Source organism: Carcharhinus amblyrhynchos, chromosome 1 (assembly GCF_965287045.1).
Source record: "Carcharhinus amblyrhynchos chromosome 1, sCarAmb.v2.hapA, whole genome shotgun sequence".
Lineage (NCBI taxonomy): Eukaryota > Metazoa > Chordata > Chondrichthyes > Carcharhiniformes > Carcharhinidae > Carcharhinus > Carcharhinus amblyrhynchos.
Window position 1 is genome coordinate 115,744,648 of NC_137324.1, and position 19,569 is coordinate 115,764,216.

A 19,569-nucleotide genomic window follows, 5' to 3' on the forward strand; every position below is an offset into this window, starting at 1 on the left:
CCAGCCCTAATTTGGGAAGCTTCGTTAGCAGCCAATTCCTTGGAAGCCACAATCTCCACAGCAAGCCTTAGAGTGTGATCTTACATCCTCATCCTGCCCAACTTTCAGCATGCCATTAATGAGTCTGGACGCCATCATCTGGGCCCATTTACCCTAAACAATTCCTCCCGTCAAGGATTCCCCGGCAAGAATCATGGATGGGGGTGGGTCCTGATGTGTATGGGAGAAGGTGGGTGGGAGGTGGCAGAAGATGTCCAAATACACTGGGTGTTTGGGGTATTTGTGCAATGGCGCCCCCTCCCCCTTGCTGACAAGAATTGCATCCTGGCACCTTTTAGCACTAATTGCCATAAGATTGCAAGAAGATAATATTTAAATCTCTCTTCATAAGTACTCCATGATTCTGCATTGTCATTGAATGTTTCCATAGTGTTACCTTTTCTCACCATCACAGTTACCAGTTCTTAAGTTGGAATGCATTCTTTAACTTTTCTGCCTCTCAAATTTATTTTTTCTTCCCAATATAATTTGTATAATCTCTTTGTCATTTCTTTGGTCTTGTTTTGGTTAGACTGCAGCTTTAAGAATGTTTTGTTCATTTTGTTGCAAACATCAATCTATTTTGAAACCAGGAGATTTCAGTTTTAATTCTGGATAAAAGCAAATTACTACAGATGCTGGAATCTGAAGCCAAAGAGAAAATGCTGGAAAATCTCAGTAGGTTTGGCAGTATCTGTAAGGAGATAAAAAAGAGTTGATGTTTCGAGTCCAAAGGGTCATCTCTATGTTAGCTCTTTTCTCTCCTTACAGATGCTGCGACACCTGCTGAGATTTTCCAGCATTTTCTCTTTTGGTTACAGCTTTAATTCTGCTTAATCTTGGTTACTATTGCATTACTTGTTTTCCTCTTTGAGCAGTTACTTCTCCAAAAGCAAGCTTCTTTCTGTCTCCCTCTCTCACTGAGTTTGAGGACACAATGCTGCAACATGTGAAGGTGTGTAGCTGAAAAAGACTCCCCAAGTTTGGTAAGTAGACATGTTTTTGCACTGCCTACTTTCTTATTGTGCTTATTTTCTTGGAGGTTTTGAGCCCACTGATCGTGTTAATCGATTAGTATTGATGTCACCGTGCTGGCTGATAATGTCTTCCTATTCCCATCTCTGACTCTCTGAGTACTCTGGAGGTTGCAGTTGAATAAAGAAATAAGAAACAGTCCAGAGTGCTTTTCATTGATTTTAAAATTAATACACACCCTTAGAAAAGGCTAAGAATCTGCTTCCAATGGCCAGATTTACAGCACTTCAATTGATGGCGGAGAGATCACCTGAAAATCTATCCTTGACTCAAGGTGCAGCCTGAATTGTTTCTTCTGTCTATTTTAACCTACAAACCAGCTTTATCGCCAGTTTTGTCTAAAATTAATCTTTGTCAATCAGTTTGTTGGAAAACACACCTCGCCATCAGTTTTGTGTTTTACTGTTGTATATACTGAAATGGTTAGCTCACTTTAACAGCAAAGGTAAAAGAATGAAAAGGTGGCCACAGAATGAGTTAATTAGCCAGTCAGTGGAACTTTATTAGCCAGGTGTTGCCTGCTTACAGCCCAGGATGGGAGAGAGAGGAAGGGTCCTATTTTACCATTGTGTCACGCCTGTTTCTGGGCGCAAAAATGTGGTAAAATCGGGTTTGAGGCCATTAACGCGATCTGTGCCCGCGTCCGCACAGATGCGCACTTTACTGAGACCCAGGGATGGCCGTGATTTGATTCGCACCCAAAACAGGCGCAACGGTGATTTAAATGCATTTGCACGTACTTCAATTGAATTTATGAACTGCCCGCCCAACATTATCAACATTTCTCCCTTTACCACCACATTCGCTGATCCGGACTCGCACCGAAATGAACCTGCTGAATAAAAGTCTGAATCGGGCACTCCAGCTGCTGAGGAGGCGAGTTCAGAGCTTTCAGTAGCTCTCTGACTCAGATCAGCCGTGGAGGTGGGGGGGATGGTAGAGGAGCGAAGCCGGATCATTCTCTTTGTAGGGGGGCGGTGGGGGGGGAGGGTGGTGGTGGGAGTGCGGCCAGGTCATTGTCTGATGGTGGTGGTTGGGGGAAGGGCCGATCTTTGTCTGGTGGTGGGGTGGGAGGGCCAATCGTTGTCTGGCTGGGGAGGTGGTGAGGAAGAACGGGCCAGACCATTCTCAGGTGAGGTGGGGGGGGTGGGGGGGGAGGGAGGAGGAGGAGGAGGCGGGTCAGGTGTTCCTCTGGGTGGTGGGGCGAGAGAGGCCAGATCATCCTCCGAGGTGGGGGGGGGGGAGTAGTGAGGCCAGGTCATTCTCTGGAGGAAAGGGGGTGAGAAGTGAGGCCGGACCATTCTCTGGGGAGGGGGAAAGTGAGGCCAGGTCGTTCTCTTGGTGGGGTGGGGAGGAGGGAGGCAAGTAAGATGTCTCTCTGGTCTCTTGTGGGTGGGGGAGGGAGGTGGATCTCTGATGATCGGGCAGGGGAATCCGCTGCCACTCTGCGGGTGATCGGTCGGGGGGAAGGGGACAGGGAGTCGCGATTGGTCTGGGTAGCGAGGTGGTGGATAAGGGAGACAGTGATATCTGTGGGGGCCATCACTCCCGAGCCACTTTCTCCACTTTCTGAGGCTCAGGAGCAATCTGACACGGGCGCGATTTTTCAAATTTTTTTCGAACTGCGCATGCGCAATTCAGAGTTCCAATCGTTTTGGGCATGATAAGCCTCACCCACAGCATGATTCAGACCCGCAATTTTTTTTTCAGGCTGAGTGCGTGTGCTGACACCTGAGAACAGATCTCCAAGTTGGAATTGCGCTCAGATTCAGCACTTAGAATGAAAATGGTAAAATCAGCCTCGAAGTCTCCCAAGTGCCTCTGATGATGGCTCCATGTAATCATGTGACACGCCACACAGAGATGTATTGGTTTACAATACATAACAGCACGCACCAATATGCAGAACTGCACTCCTTAAAATAGTATAGGTCACTCACAAGACAGGCACTGGGAAAACCTGTGCTCCTTCCAGCCCCTTAACTCTCTGGAGTAATTCTGTTCAAAAATAGAATCGTAGAACCCCTACAGTGCAGAAGGAAGCCATTTGGCCCATCGAGTCTGCACTGCCAACAACTGCAACCAGGCCATAATCCTGTAATGCCACATATTTACGGTGTGCTAAGAGACAATTTAGCACGACCAATCAACCTAACCCACACATCTTTTGTCGGAGAAAACCAGAGCCACCGGTGGAAATCTACGCAGACACAAGGAGAATATGACTCCACATAGTCACCCAAGCTGGGAATTGGCGCTGTGAGGCAGCACTGTGCCAATGTGCTGCTGCTAATGGCCAACATTTGAAATGTTGTCTTATTCTTTGAGCTAATGACTTTTCTCACAGCTTCTTTAAATAACAAGGTTTTAAATTTTGTCCTTATCTTATTCAAACAATATTACAGTGACTGGCTGTGCAGTTACTGCACTTGAGGCTAGATGCTAATCATGGCACAGCAGCTGTGTCAGTGTATCTTCACCAATGCCAACATTTGGTTTTTGTGCAGCTGCACAAGTTGTCTACTGAAATGCAGAGTGAGCAGAACAATATACTACATGGAGTTAAATTATACTGTGGCTGTTTTAATGAGATGGGGCTGATTATTTTACTTATGCTGATTAGAATTGGGCCCCTGGATAGATTGTTCAGAACTTGTATAAGGAGCTTGACTAGCTGGCACTTAATGATCCAACGCTTCACCTTCAAAAATAGTTTCACTAATTGCACCAGAATTGAGCAAATAAATATGCAATCTGAATTATTCAATGTGTGCAAAAACTTTCAAATGAGTTGGTTAAACAAAGTCGAAATTGCTAAAAATGTCAAACAGAATCTAATCTGAGGAACAGAATCTGGTGATTTCATCAGGTCTTTCATGAAATTCTATTGAAATGATACAAGTCACTTGTGTGGTTTAGTGAAGTTACGTCTAATGCCTTGGCATTTATTCTAAATCTTTAATCAATGAAAGATTTTTATTAATGTCAATCATACAGCACTGAAAGACTTGTTGGTTAGATGCATTGACCTGGAATGTGGCGACTTGGGGAATTTCACAGTAACTTCATTGAGTTTTAATGTAAGCCTTATTTGTGACTAATGAATAAATAAACTCTGTCACCAGCCTATCTTCACTGTAATTTGAAATGATAAAATTCAAATTTGTTATAGAAAGATATTCTTGATTGTTTTCACTAAAAACATACAATGTGAACAAAATAATTGGCTACAACAAAGCATCTTCTCACACCAAAAGATAACTCTAAATTTCTTCAGTATATACCAGATCTCTATGAAAGTTTTGCCTGTGAACTCTGTTTCATGTTGCTGGGCTTAATCTATGATGAACTTTCCGCTTAGATGTCCTTGCAAATTCCATACAATTAATTTAACCGTTTTTTTATCACTCTAACACACTTAACATCTTGAACTCTTGAGGTATTTGTATGTTTGATTTGTGAGGAAAATTACAACAGTTAATTACATGTTTCAATCTTCAATGACTCCTGCACTATAGTGTTTATAGGTTCCTGATGTAGCACAGAGTGGAAAACAAAACCAAAGTTAATTTGTACAACACATTTTTGGTTCAAGTCACTTCAGTTGAGCGGTTGGAACATTTCTGGTCTAGTAGTTGAAGGGGTTTATTAGTAACATGTTCTTTTCTCCATATATGAGGGCTCACTCAGGCTTGACTCAAATGAACAACTTTCATTTATTTTTACTGGGTAAGGGCAGGCTTGAATCAGTCTTTAATATGATTAAACTCAACTCGCTAAGTGTAGATAAAAGCCAGTCAGAAATCTTTTAAAGGAACTTAATTATAAACAAATGGCTGTCAGGTTGTTTTTTTTATATTTGTTAGGACGCAGCCATATTATAATAAATGTATTTGAACATTTGCACATAATACAACTTCACTAATAAAGTTGATGAGTACAAGGAATACATTCCAGAATAAAGTTCCACAATGGCTAGACTTACAGCATCTACCACAAGAAGACAAGTCCATGATAAAATATCAGAACATAAATATACATCAAAAATGTCCAGGTCATGGATTGAATGCAGAGTTAAGCTATTTCTTCATGGTTTTAATGACATGCCTTAATCTCAACCACAAAGAAACAGCAGTGTATGAATTTGATTTTCCACCTCACAAGATAGAAATTTTTAGCATCAGCGAGTGTCTGTGAGCAATTTTGCTGCACACTTGTAGCTAAGACCAACTGGGCAGACATTGGCAGCTTTTGCACAATGCCTTTCAAGTTAGCAAAGAAAGAAATGACTTTAATCCTATTAGTCTGTCTTGGATATCAGGCAAGGGATTTAGGGGAGGCTACCAGAGTGAGCATGATGGCAAAGGAGTCAGGGGAATTAGGCAGAAGTACCCTCATTGCATTGGAGGTCTTGTGGCACAGTGATAACATCTCTGCTTCTGAGCCAGCAGCCCTAAGTTTGAGTTCAACCCCAGGACTTGATGGTGGCTCCACCACGTTGTCATGGACAATTAGGAGTGGGCAACAAATACTGGCCTTGTGAGTAATGGCCACATCGTATGAATGACATTTTTAAAAAAAATTCTTCTAGCACTATAATTGAATACTTCAAAAGTAATTAATCAGCAGTGAAGTGATTTGGGATGTCCTAAGGATGTGATAAATTACCATTTAAATAGAAGCCCTTTCTCATAATAATATTCAGAGTGCAGTTTCAAGGTAAAAAAAACAAGGAACTGAATGAAAGACTGATGTATGGTACTAATTAGAGTTATTGATTAGGATGGGGTTTATCTAATGAACCCTATACACTGGACAGTTGAGCCTGTATCCATTGGAGTTCAGGAGAATGAGAGGTGATTTTATTGAAACATATAAGATCCTGAGGGAAGTTGAATGCTGAAAGGACATTTCCCCTTGTGGGAGAGACTAGAATTAAAAATAAAGGGTTTCCCATTAAAGACAGAGATGAGGAGACTTTTTCCTCTTTCAGAGAGTCATGAGTCATAAACATAAACACATAGAAGATAGGAGCAGGAGGAGTCAATTCAGGTTTGAGCCTGTCCCACCATTCATCACGGTCATGGATAATCATCCAACTCATTAGCCTAAACTTGCTTTCTCCCCATAATCTTTGCTCCTATTCACCCCAAGTGCTATATTTAGCCGCCTCTTGAATACATTCAATGTTTTGACATCAACTACTTCCTGTGGTAATGAATTCCACAGGCTCATCATTCTTTGGATGGAGAAATGTCTCCTTATCTCCTTCCTAAATGGTCTACCCCAAATCCTCAGTCTGTGACCACTGGTTGTGAACTCTCCCACCATCGGGAACACCCTCCCTGCATCTACCCTGTCTAGTCCTGTTGGAATTTTATAAGTCCCTATGAGATCTCCCCTCGATTGTCTGAACTCCAGAGAAAACAATCCTAACCTAGTCAATCTCTTTTGATATCAGTCCCGTCATCCCCAGAAACCTTCACTGCACTCCCATAAGAAGAAGAACATCCTTCTTCAGGAAAGGAAATCAAAACTGCAATATTCTAGGTATGGCCTCACCAAGGCTCTGTATAATTGCAACATCACATTCCTGCTCCTGTACTTGAAACCTCTTGCAATGAAGGCCAACATACTATTTGCCTTTTCTACCGCCTGCTGCACTTGCATGCTTACCTTCAGCGACTGATGCACGAGGACACCCAGGTCCCACTGCACACTCCCCTCTCTCAATTTACAGCCTTTCAAGTAGTAATCTGCCTTCTTGCTTTTGCTTTCAAAGTCAGCCTTTGGAACTCTATTCCCCAGACAGCATTGGAGGCAGGGTCATTGAATATTTCTAAGGCAGAGGTAGATAGCTTCTAGATTAACAAGGGATTCAAATGTAGGCAGGAATATGGAATTGATCATTCCATATCAATCATGTCAACCATGATCTTTTTAAATGGTGTGATAGTTCAAGGGGTCAGATGGCCTGCTCCTGCTACTAACACACATGTTTATATGTAGTGAAAACAGTTTTTTTATTAGTTGATTATTATAGATACTCACACTGCCACTTTAATCCTCAGCTCTTTGTGTTGAAATGTATTTGTGACTTTGACTTCATGTCTTACCTAAGCTACTTCTTCTGGCAACATGTGCAGTCAGCATAATCTGCTTGTTGCTTGATGGGGGTATGTCCCCTGTGTAGGACTGAGCAGCCACATTTGAATTGTCCCCTTTGGAATTCAATTCAGAAAGCTTATGTTTGTCTGGGGTAATGTGGTTTGATAGTGAACTTTCCTGTGTACAAAGTTCCCTATTGATTTAGGACTGTTTGAACATGAGCCAGTCCTGCAGGAGTTTCTCTAACCAGAGAAATGGAATTTAGTAGATGGGATGTCATGCGGTGATGCCTGATAATGGAAATGCAGGAAGAGGAAATAACATTCGTCAAGCTTCACTGTCGAGACTTTTTCCACAAACTGCTGCATGTCATGAATTTAGCCTACAAACCGTTAAATAACATGCATTCAATAGATGACATTCAAAGTTTCTTAAAGTTCTATAAATACCATAGCAAAATGGCACTATTAACAGCCTACCTTTAACCTTTCAGGGACTGTTCTACCTTTACAAACGTCAACATATGCATAAAATTGCATATGTTATAAATGAGATAACTAGTGCACTAAAAGCTAAGGAGGTTTTATGCTTAAACTTCTATTTGTTTACTAATACTTAGGTGGAATAAATAGAATGTTCTGGATTATAGGATATTTCCCAGATCCCCTGCATGAAAAGGACTTATGTTCTCTGTTTACTTGTTAATGAGAAGCTGCTCATATTTCAGGAAGTTAAAGTGTTTGTCCCACGCATTGTAAAAAGCTTTCAATCAATCTGATTGTAGTAGAATAAAATATTTGCATTTTAAAAGGAGAAAGCACTGTTCAAATGAAATATTTCCTTATTCTGTGTATTGAACGTGTAACAAGTTTTATCAGTTTCACTGAAGCTATGGCATGGTGGCACAGTGGTTAAAACTGCTATCTAACAGCACCAGAGACCTGGGTTCAATTCCTGGCATGGGTCACTGTCTGTGAGGAGTTTCAACATTCTCCCTGTGCCTGCGTGAGTTTCCTTTGGGTGCTCCAGTTTCCTCCGACAGTCCAGAAGATGTGCTGGTTAGGTGCATTGGCTATGCTAAATTCTCCCTCAGTGTATCCGAATAGGTGGCAACTAGGGAATTTTCACAGTAACTTAATTGCATTGTAAATATAAGTCTACTTGTGACACTAATAAATAAAAATTAAACATTGATATTAGAGATATTAGAAAAAGTACTTGATACAATTATAAATGTGGTTTATGAACTTATGTATCCAGGACCACGTGATGCATTTCATGTATTCTTGAGCGACACATACCAGGGATAATCTAATTTTGCTAGCCCATAAAAAAGTGAATAATCTGTCTCATTTATTTAATGAGAGGAATAATGGGCTAGATTTTGTTAGAGTTGTGAGATTCCATGGAAGGTGAAAATGGCGGTCAGGATTAGATGCCAGGAATCCCAACTGCATTCCCGGAGTTTCCTTATACTGTAGCTTTTGGCATGAAGGACATGAGGGGCTAAAGAGGATATGTGAGAGGCATACTTTGGTATGGGGAGCATGAGGCATCAAAGAGGGTGGGTGGGGGTCAGGAAATGGCAAGACGGAGCATGGAGAATGAGTAGGTAGTGCGTAAGTGTGAGGGGTGAGAGCTGGAAGGCTTTACTTTTGTCATTATAACTGGAACAAAGTCCCATGACACCAGCACTGGGCTTTTAACAGTCCACGTCATACCCAGCAGTTCCTATGGCTCCCTCGGAACTCTTTCTTGTGTTGGCTCGTCCGACTGCAGTCCTCGTACCTCCACATATTTCCTGGCACTTTTTCCCAAAGAGGTGGGGGCTGAACCAGGAATATTCCCAACTCCCACTACCTGCCTCAAAGAAGAAAATCCAGGGAATATAGTTATTAGTACTTTACTCCACCCTAAATGATTTAACTGCATTAACATTCTTAATAAGCAATACTGTGATTATTTTGGTGCAACCTGAACTCACAAGTCCCCCACCTCCCTCCACTGTCAGCAGGTCACGTAGACTGACAAACACAAATTAAATCTATTGCTATACTGCACATTGCCAAGAGAAATGGCTCAGCCTCAGACCTTAACAATGAACATCTGAACACTAAACTAACTACTGTAACAACACAGCAGGAATACCAGTTCTCTCCTATTGCTATTTGCATTTCTTACTGAGAGGATAGTTATATTGAGATGAAATAAAGCTAGCTGTGCTGGTAAGCAGAACATTTCTCTCTGAAACATCCAGTGTCTTTGTGAGCCCTCCACTCCCGATCTAATATAGCACAGCGAGAGGCAGCTTAAAGCTCTGTTTCTTACAACAATTCTGGCTCTCAAATTATGCTCTGTGATAATTACATAAATACACTTAATTAATTTTCTTGAAGTTCATCATTATGCTCTGGGAGGAACTGTTGGCCTGTTTTAAGTAGACAGGCTAGCACCTGCACTGAAATAACACACAAAAGAATTTCAGATAAATGCATTGACCATTCATGCAATGTTAATCCATGGTATAATTTCAAGGCCAGCGGGGCTGATACTGATGTAATTCAGTTCTGAATGCCTTTGAACAACTGCTAAACTAGCTAGAAGCGTAATGTGCTATCCATAACAACAGCAGACAATTTCTCTAGATTATTTCTTTTGCTTAATCTTTCACAGTTTCTGGTGTAGCTTACATCTGATGAAGGGAGATAGTCTAGCAGGGAGAGACAAGAAAACTGAAGTGTAACTGCAGTTCTAAAAAGCATCCATTTATGGAAAGCACACTTCTTGTGTCATTGATCACAACGGAACAAAAATCAAGTGACTTCCATGCCTAGTGAGTGATCCATTCCACCAGGTTACTGCACATGCTGTGAGGTGGCATGGTGGTTAGCACTGCTGATTCACAGTGCAAGAGACCCAGGTTTGATTACTGGCTTGCGTCACTTTGCGGAGTCTGCACATTACCCGTCTGTCTGCGTGTCCGGGTGCTCTGGTGTCCTCTCACAGTCCAAAAGACATGCTGGTTAGATGCATTGGCCATGCTAAATTCCCCCTCAGTGTATCCGAACAGGTGCCAGAATGTGGTGGCTAGGGGATTTCCACAGTGAATTTATTGCAGTGCTTATCTAAGTCTACTCATGACACTAATAAATAAACTTTTAAAAAGTAAAAAATTACCCCCATGAACTCTACAGAATGATTTCCATGGGATTTTTATTACAAGGATGCTTATTTGAGACTCAACCTTTTACTTTTTATATATGAATAACTTGGATGATGGGATAGAGAGCTGAATATTTATATTGGCAGATCACACAATATTAGGAAGCACACTAAGTTGGAAGAGAATAGGAAGTTACAAAGGAAGGGATATGAGTTGCAAAACTGGGCTCCGTAGTCTGGTGGTGCTAGGGCTACAGAGTGAAAAGTGAAAAGACTGCAGGCACACAATCATTTCATACTTCACAACTTTTCCCCAATTCTTCACTTTCTCCACCTACCTTTGGATAGCAAAATTAGCTTTCATATGGACTACTTGTACCCTAGATTAATTTCTTTCTTCTAAATACTGGAATGATTCTTAAACCATATAGGTGACTGTTTTGATCTAAATTCAGTTCATTTCTGCATGCAAAATAATCCTGCAATTCCCTATCACTACTCTCATGAGGCCAATCATTCATGACATAATTGACCACTTTACTGAGCATCACACCCTTGTGAGTTTCGTAACTAATTTCTCTGGCAGATACTGGTAAGTTAGTTACATAAGTAAAGAAATTCCCTGATAACTCAATGGCCAGAAATAAATCATTCTTCATTGGAAATTTGAAAGAATGTCCATATTTGCATGATCTGCTGATTTAGGGTTTTAATTTTGTACTGATGAGCCATCAAAATCAGCAATGAACTCTGAAGCCATGCTGCTGCCAGGGATGGTACTCTCTTCTTTGAATCAAATATGATTGTTAAGGCTTGGTGGTCAGTTAACAAAGTGAACTTTCTACTGTACATATATTTGTGGAATGTAGTATTACCATAAATGATTGTGAATGGCTCTTTCTCAACTTGAGTAATTTTGCTGTGACTTCATTGCATTTCATATAAAGCATATGCTCCTGACTTTTCTACACCATCTTCTATCATGTACGATAACACCACACCTAATCATTGTGCACTGTAAACTCAACTATTTCTTATGGTTGTAGTGGATTGAAAGAGCATCGCTAATCAGTACTTCTGGTACTTTCATCACTAATCAATACTTCCAGTACTTTTATTGCTAATCAGTACTTCCTTTACTTGTTCAAGTGCCTTCTGACACTTTACAGTCCATTCCCAATCTACTCCATCTTTGTGCCATCTGCACATTTGTATTAACTAAATTGGAAATGAATTTAGAATAATACAAAATGATTTGTATACAGGTTTTAAGTTCTTCTTTGTTCTCTGGTCTCTTTGCTTTCAAGCTCTCCTCAACCTTCTCCTACATTAGGTGGATATCTTCACTAACTATACAATGACTTAATAAATTAATATGGCAGGGGTATGGGAACCTTTGCAAGGAACCAGAGAAGGGGAAATTAAGAACAAGAGAAAAAGACAGTAAGGAGAATAAGGAAAGTGATAGGCAGAAAAATCAAGTGCTAGAGTCATGTAAGGACTGAGTAAAAAATAGTAGGAAAGGGAGAAGAAACATTAAAAGTGCCCACCTTGAGGGTTTTGTACCTGAGTGCAAGGATCATTTAAAACAAAGTGGGAGAATTAGATGCATATATAGATGTAAAGAGGTATGATTTACTTGGTATTACAGAGACATGGCTTCAAGGTGAGCAAGGATGGGAACTAAACGTTGAGGCCTATTCAGTGTTTAGGAAGGACAGATGGAAAGGAAAAGGTGGTGGAGTTGCTTTGTTGATTAAAAATGATGCTGATATGATATTGAGGGAGGATATTAGCATAGATGATTTGGAATCTGTATGGGTCGAGTTAAGAAACAACAAGGGGCAAAAAACGTTAGTGGAGTTAAACAGGTCACCAAATTGTAGTGGTAATGTTGGGAAAAACATTAGACAGAAAATCAGAGATGCATGTATTAAAGGAACAGCTGTGATTATAGACAACTTTAATCATTTGGCCTTCCTTACTCAAGAATCACTTAGTTCTCTCTTCACGTTTACTCAATTGCAGATGTACCCTTACTGATCTTTATTGTGAGTAGCTTGGCCAGTTTAACTGCATCTTGTTGAGCAATTTTCTTCCTGTGAGGGAAATTTTGTTGCCCCTTCCTACTACTATTGGCAAGTGACAGGATGTATCATCATATTCCATCCTAACACTAACTTTATCTAACAGCAGAATACTATTATTAGAATATCTAATCAGTTTTATATAAGCAAATGTGAGTTGGGGACTTCTTGCACTCTCTTTCAGACATAACAGACATAGCTATGGTTGTATCAATAATGAATGTAAGCTATAAATCTCAGACTTTCATTTTTACTGTGCGCACTGAAATTTTACCTTCAACCCTTTCATTCCAATCAAATGTACTATTTTCCTTGCTCTCTGAGTACAGCTCCTGATCTTCCTGCTTGAGTAAATCAGTTTCTGTTTCCAGGCTGGGAAGAATGCACTACTAACTCTGCTTGATGCATTATTTCAAGTTAGAGTTGGGCTCTGACCTGGTCTTTAACAGTCACAAGAGAATTAATGTGTGCCTGCTCATCAGTATCAACCTATAGTCCAGACCATTGAATTCCTCATCTGAGTCCTCAGAAGTTATGTTTGACCTCTCATCCTTCAGGGAGTTAACAAATAAACCAAATCTATCCCATGATCTGACTGCAGCCCACTCACGTCTGGTAATGCATCACATGAAGAGCTTCTATATTACCCTTAAAAATATGCACAAGACATGGAGCCTGGAAAAGTGGGAAATGGGGCATGCAGGGTGAATAAAGTTGGAGCCAAAATTACAATTTCCCCGATGCTAGATTAAGATGCAAAGATTAAGTCAGCAGTCTGCCTGTGGTGTGTCAGACTTCACATAGTCTTGTGGCATGTTTGTATTTGGAATACATTTGCATGCAATGAATATTCTTAGTGTAAAACTTCTTAAAATTATGCCCTACCTCCAAGATAGTCAATTGACTTCTGTTTCCACATGGTCCCAAGCCCTTCTGAAGGTGTTCCTTGAGGGCCTTGTTGGCTGTAAAATACTCCAGAAGGCCTTCCCACCAAGATCCTGGTATCCTGACATCTTTGCAATTTTGTGGTGGGAAGGGCACCAAAAGGCCCTTAAGTGGACAATTAATGATCCAAATGGGCCTTTTCCCATCCAACCTCAATTTTGAGGTTGGCAGGAGAAATTCAGGAACAAAGACGTATCCTGGCAAGTCACTCTTTTCAGGCTTTGGGTAGGGAGAAGGGGAGACACCACCTCCTTCAGCAACTTTCTTTCTGCATCAGACAACCTCCCATAAGATCTGTTCCCCATGGGTGTTCCTTCTGCTCCGAGCTCTCCATCAAGACTGATATACTTTACCCCACTACACTTGGGCCTCAGCCCCCCTCGTTCCCTCACACCTCCTGCGAGACCACTCGCACTTACCTGGACCTGCACTCTGGAACTTAGATTCTGACGACTGTTTGTAATCCCAGTCCTGGCCATTGCTGCTAATGGTGTTATTGAAATTAATAATACTTCAAATCAAAGTGAAAACATTAATCATGTGCAATTTTCTTCAATTGGAGTAATTGGAATAATAAAGAAAGAATCAAGAAATAGTGTGCACAATGTATGTGATTAATTTGCATAATTTAATGAAACATCCATGTGGTTCAGGAAAGTATTTTTAGTTCCCTCACATTTAAGCATTGAAAATAGACATGATATAAAATTGCCTGTGAATTTTTTTTAAGTTTATTTATTAATACAGATCGACACAGATCACAAAGGTGCAAGGTTTTGTCCCACATTTATGCTCAGTTAACTGATCAATTAGCTTTGTGTCACTGGAGTAAAGGATATCAGACAAGATATCGACTCTTGACTATTTGGAAAGCCTGCCTAAAGGAAGAAACTACATTTACATAGCTTCTTCAACATAAGGCCATAAGAAATAGGCCATTCGGCCCCTCGAGTTTGCCCTGCCATTCAATAGGATCATAGTTGATCCAACATTCCTCACCTCTACTTTCCTGCCCTTTCCCCTTGATTCCCTTACTGATCAAAAATCTATCTATCTCAGCCTTAAGTATACACAAGGGGCAGGATTTTCACACTAAAACAGGAAGATCCCACTCAAGGCAACAGACCTTTGCAATGGTCTGCCCCCACGCCACCCACTGCGATTCCCATGGCAGAATGGGAAAATTCCCCTCATAGACTCTGTTCCCAAAGGACTTCCAAAGGCTCACAACCCTCTGAGAGAAGAAATTCCTCCTAATCTCAGACTGAAGTTGGCACTCCTTTATTCTGAGTCTATGGCCTCTGTGCCTAGATTCTCTCATGAGGGGAATCATCCTCTCAGCATTTACCCTGTCAATTCTCTTAAGAATCCTATATGTTTCAATGAGGTCATCTCTCATTTTTCTTATTTCCAATAAATAGAGGCCCAATCTGTTTAACCTTTCCTCATCAGACAATCCCTCCATACCAAGAATCATCCTAGTGAACCTTCTCTGAACTACATCCAACAAAGTCATAACTTTCCTGAAATAAAGGGACCAAATCTGCTCTCAGTACTCCAGATGTGATCACCAGTACCTTGTACATTTGGATACTCCAAAGCATTTAGAGGTAATAAGTACATTTCAGGAGCAGTTATCATTGTAACGTAGGGACACATAGCACCAAAAATCTAGAGAGCAAAATCCTACAAATAACAATGAAACAAATAAGCAGATAACCTGTTTTGGTGGTGTTGGTGTTAAGTAAATTCTAGTCAGCATATCAGGATACTGATGAACTTCTTAAAATAATACCATAGGATCCTTTACACACAACTAAGAGAAATGTTCAACATTTCAGTTTCACATCTTACCAGAAGACAGTGTTTTCAACACTGGCATTGCCTCAGCACAGCACTGAATTATAAGCTTATAGGCTCAGGTCTCTAGAGCAGGCCGTGAACCAAAACCTCTTGATTCAGATCCATGACTGCTACCACTGAATTTAGACTGACACTTCCATATAATCTGACACATTCACGCTTGGTTTTGATATCCAAGGTTAAGGTTCACTTTGGGAGATAGTGCAAAATGAGCAATATTCCTTTTCACCAATCTAATAACATAAAACCTATGTAGAACTGGCTGCCAATTCACTTTTGATCCATTTTACACTGCAGCACTAAGTGAATTTTGCATTCCCTGTATAATAGGCTCCTACCATTCTTTGTAAAAACATGCATACAGTAAGAGATGAGGAAGGGAAATTGTCAAAGTAAGAATAATCAAAAATATATGAATTTTTCATCATCCGGGACGAAAAAACCAAGGAAGAAAGACTGAAAACTCAACTTTAGATAAGAAGTCAAAAAAGATATGAGGGTAATTAGGAGTCTCATTACATTGGAGTGCTAAGTCAGTTTTACAAGATCATCAATTAGTAAGTGCTGGTAAAAGGAAAATGTGCCATGTTCTATAGACCAAAGAAATGTGTACAAATTTTCCACGAAGCAGCAGGATCTTGGTGTCCAACTCTGATCACCCATTCTTTACAGTTTAATGTTATTTATTCCTGTCACAAGTAGGTTTATGTTAACACTGCAATGAAGTTACTGTGAAAATTCCCTAGTTGCCACACTCCAGCACCTGTTTGGGTACATTGAGGGAGAATTTAGCATAGCCAATGCACTTAACCAGTACGTCTTTTGGATTCTGGGAGGAAACCAAAGCACCGGGAGGAAACCCACACAGACAGGGAAAACATGCTGACTCCTGATCCGAACCAGGAATCGAATCTGGGTCCCTGGCGCTGTGAGCAGTGCTAACCACTGCACCACCGTGCCACCCCTCAATGCCCATAAAACACCTGTTCATCAAATGTGAGAAAGTGAGAGTAAAGGAAGGCTGCAAACCATATCAATAAGCAACACCTTTGCACAGTTATTAATAGATGGTTGTCAAACACCACTGACATTTGCTTCGAGGACAATTTAACCTACCCATCAAGAAATACTACAGGGAGAAAGAGAATAACCAAAGGTGAAGGATGTTCTAATCTGCAGTATTAGAGTTTGTATTTTCCAGGTTTCTCATGCTAAATTCTGCCTCAAGATTTCACACATCATCTGCATGCACTTTCTTACATTACGGACTACTCAGCCATAACATTAATATAGTTGTTTAGAGGAAGAATTAATACTTCAGAAAGCATTGAACCAAGCAGGATTCTACCTTTTCATAAGTTTCCAGCAACTGCCTACTGCAAAGTATAATGTGCATTAGTTAAAACAGTTTCACATGTAACATAATCCATAAAATTGTTGGATAATTTGAGGTCTTTTATAAATGATTGTGCAATTTACCACATTTTTTAAAAATCAAAATAATATATATAAAGCAAATATTGGCTTAAATGGCTCTGAGTACAGGATATTCTTTATATGCTGAAAATATGATTATCTAATTTCCCTGTGTATAAGAGCTGATACTGATCCTTCCAACATGTGGAAGCTGAATCAGGTAAAATAAAAGTTCTTTAAATTGCCTGACATACATATGCAACCTTTTTTATGCAACATCCATCATAGTGCTAAGTACAAAGCTCAATATATGTATTTTTGCTAATTGCCCGATTCCATGTATAATGTTCAACTGAATTAGTTTAAAATAAAAGGTGGTTAAATTACTGTAAGTGCATGTGCAACCTCTTAGTTTGATGACACTACAATCCATCACATTATGGAGGACAAAGCTTTGTTTATTTAGTCTGTGTGCATGATTTTGCAGAACACAATGAGAACCTGCAAAAGTCAATTCAAACTGTAAAATATTGCCATAGTTTTTCAATCAATATTTTTCCGACTAATTGAATAATGAGAAAGGTAATACAATTGATGCATTCTTTATGTTCAACATCACGCAATGGACTGCAGTGATTCAAGAAGGCAGCTCACCACCACCTTCTCAAGAGTAACTAGGGATGGGCAATAAATGCTGGCCACGCCAGCGATGCCCATGTCCCATGAATGAATAAAAAGAAATCATGCTTTGGAATATTTAGTACCGTTATAAAAGTCAGGTGCAACAGTGAGAAAAGAACTGCTTCCAGCATCGTGTGCAGCAATGGTGCAGACATGGTGTAACTCTTGTGAGTGCTCATAATGCTGGGCATCAGTGCCTCATAGACCACAAAGTTATGGGCAGTGGGCAAGCAATGCTATGAACTCCATTCATTTTGTGGCAGCAAGAGCTCTCATAATATTCACCCGTGTTTTTTTTTGTTGTCATCTACAATGTCACCATGCACCTAAGCAGGTTTTGAATTGGTATGATTGAAGAAAGTGGATTGGAAGATGGTACAGTTTGCATTTGACAAGCATTAACTTTCAAAGTTTTCCAATGTTAGACTTCTGTATCAGAGATTGACTAATCTTGTGAGTGATGCATTTATCATGACCATCAACTCACTCTGTCACTTCTGGCACATTTACCTGGCAATGACTGAATGGAACTGCCTCTGTAGACTTTAGTCACCAGTAAATCATACCAGTAATTTGCTGTGAAGATATTTCCATCCAAATTGCAACAGCAATACCAGTGAGAATTGAATTTACTTTCCTAGGCTGAATTAAAATTTATTTATTTTTTATTAGTGTCACAAATAGGCTTACATTAACACTGCAATTAAGTTACTGTGAAAATCCCGTAGGCAGCACATTGCAGTGCCCATTTGGGTGCACTGAGGGAGAATTTGGCATAGCCAATGCACGTCTTTTGGACTGTGGGAGGAAACTGGAGCACCTGGGGGAAACTCATGCAGACACAGAGAGAACGTGCAGACTCCGCACAGGTAGTGACCCAAGCCAGCAATCGAACCTAGTGCTGTGCCAGTTCCGCTGAATGTTACCATGCAAGTTATCTTCATCCTCTGGGATATTTGGAAGGTGTACTTGATGCAAACACTGGGGAGAGTGGCATAGCACCCTTACGTGCTGACTTGTTGTTCACCTTTGGCACTACTGCTAGCCAGTTCTTCCAATCCTGTAACAGCTGTAGATGTGTGCAATAGAAGCAGATGACAGTACATGCAATAACCTGTTTCAAAGCAGGCCATTGTGGTATGGCTACAAACTTGCCTACAGTATGTATAATGTGGGCCTCAGACCTGCAGGTTTTTGGCAGAAATGCAAAACTTTGTGAAGCCTTTTGGGCCAGAGGCAATACAGAAAGGAAAATGAGTAATTTCTTTAAAATCTGTGGAAACTGTAATTCTTTTTAAGAATGTTTGAAAAGGATACTTAAGAATTTGCATCAATGGTAAAGGAATGAATTGAAATTTTCTTGAATAATAAGAAGTATGTTCCAAGTGACCATGCAATGTTTCACCTATAAGCTGTGCCAATGGGAAGGAAGTTAAGATACAGCTGCCATATGGAGGTATACACAAAGAAGAACTGGAGGCCGAAGGTGATCACCATACAATTCATGAAGTCTTGGAGGTTTTACATGAGTTAGCTGGAAAGGTCGAAAACCTGGAAGATTGTGTGAATAGCTCAGAGACACTAAACATAAGAACAAAAGAACCAGGAGCAGGAATAGGCCATCTGGCCACTCAAGTCTGTTCCACCATTCAATAAGATCATGACTGATCTTTTCGTCGACTCAGCTCCACTTACCTGCCCGCTCACCATAACCCTTAATTCCTTTACTGTTCAGATATTTTATCTATCCTTGCCTTAAAAACATTCAATGATGTTGCCTCAACTGCTTCACTGGGCAGGGAATTCCACAGATTCACAACCCTTTGTGTGAAGAAGTTCTTCCTCAGCTCAGTCCTAAATCTGCTCCCCCTTATTTTGAGGCCATGCCCCGTGGTTCTAGTTTCACCTGCTAATGGAAACAACCTCCCTGCTTTTATCTTATCTATTCCTTTCATAATCTTATATGTTACCATCAGATCTCTCTCATTCTTCTGAATTCCAATGAGTATAGCCCTCGTCTACTCAGTCTCTCCTCATAAGCCAACCTCCTCAACTCCGGAATCAACCTAGTGAATCTCCTCTGCACCCCCTCCAGTGCCAATATATCCTTTCTCAAGTAAGGAGACCAAAACTATACACATTACTCCAGATGTGGTCTCACCAGCGCCTTATGCAGCTGCAACATAACCTCACTGTTTTTCAACTCCATCCCTCTAGCAATGAAGGACAAAAT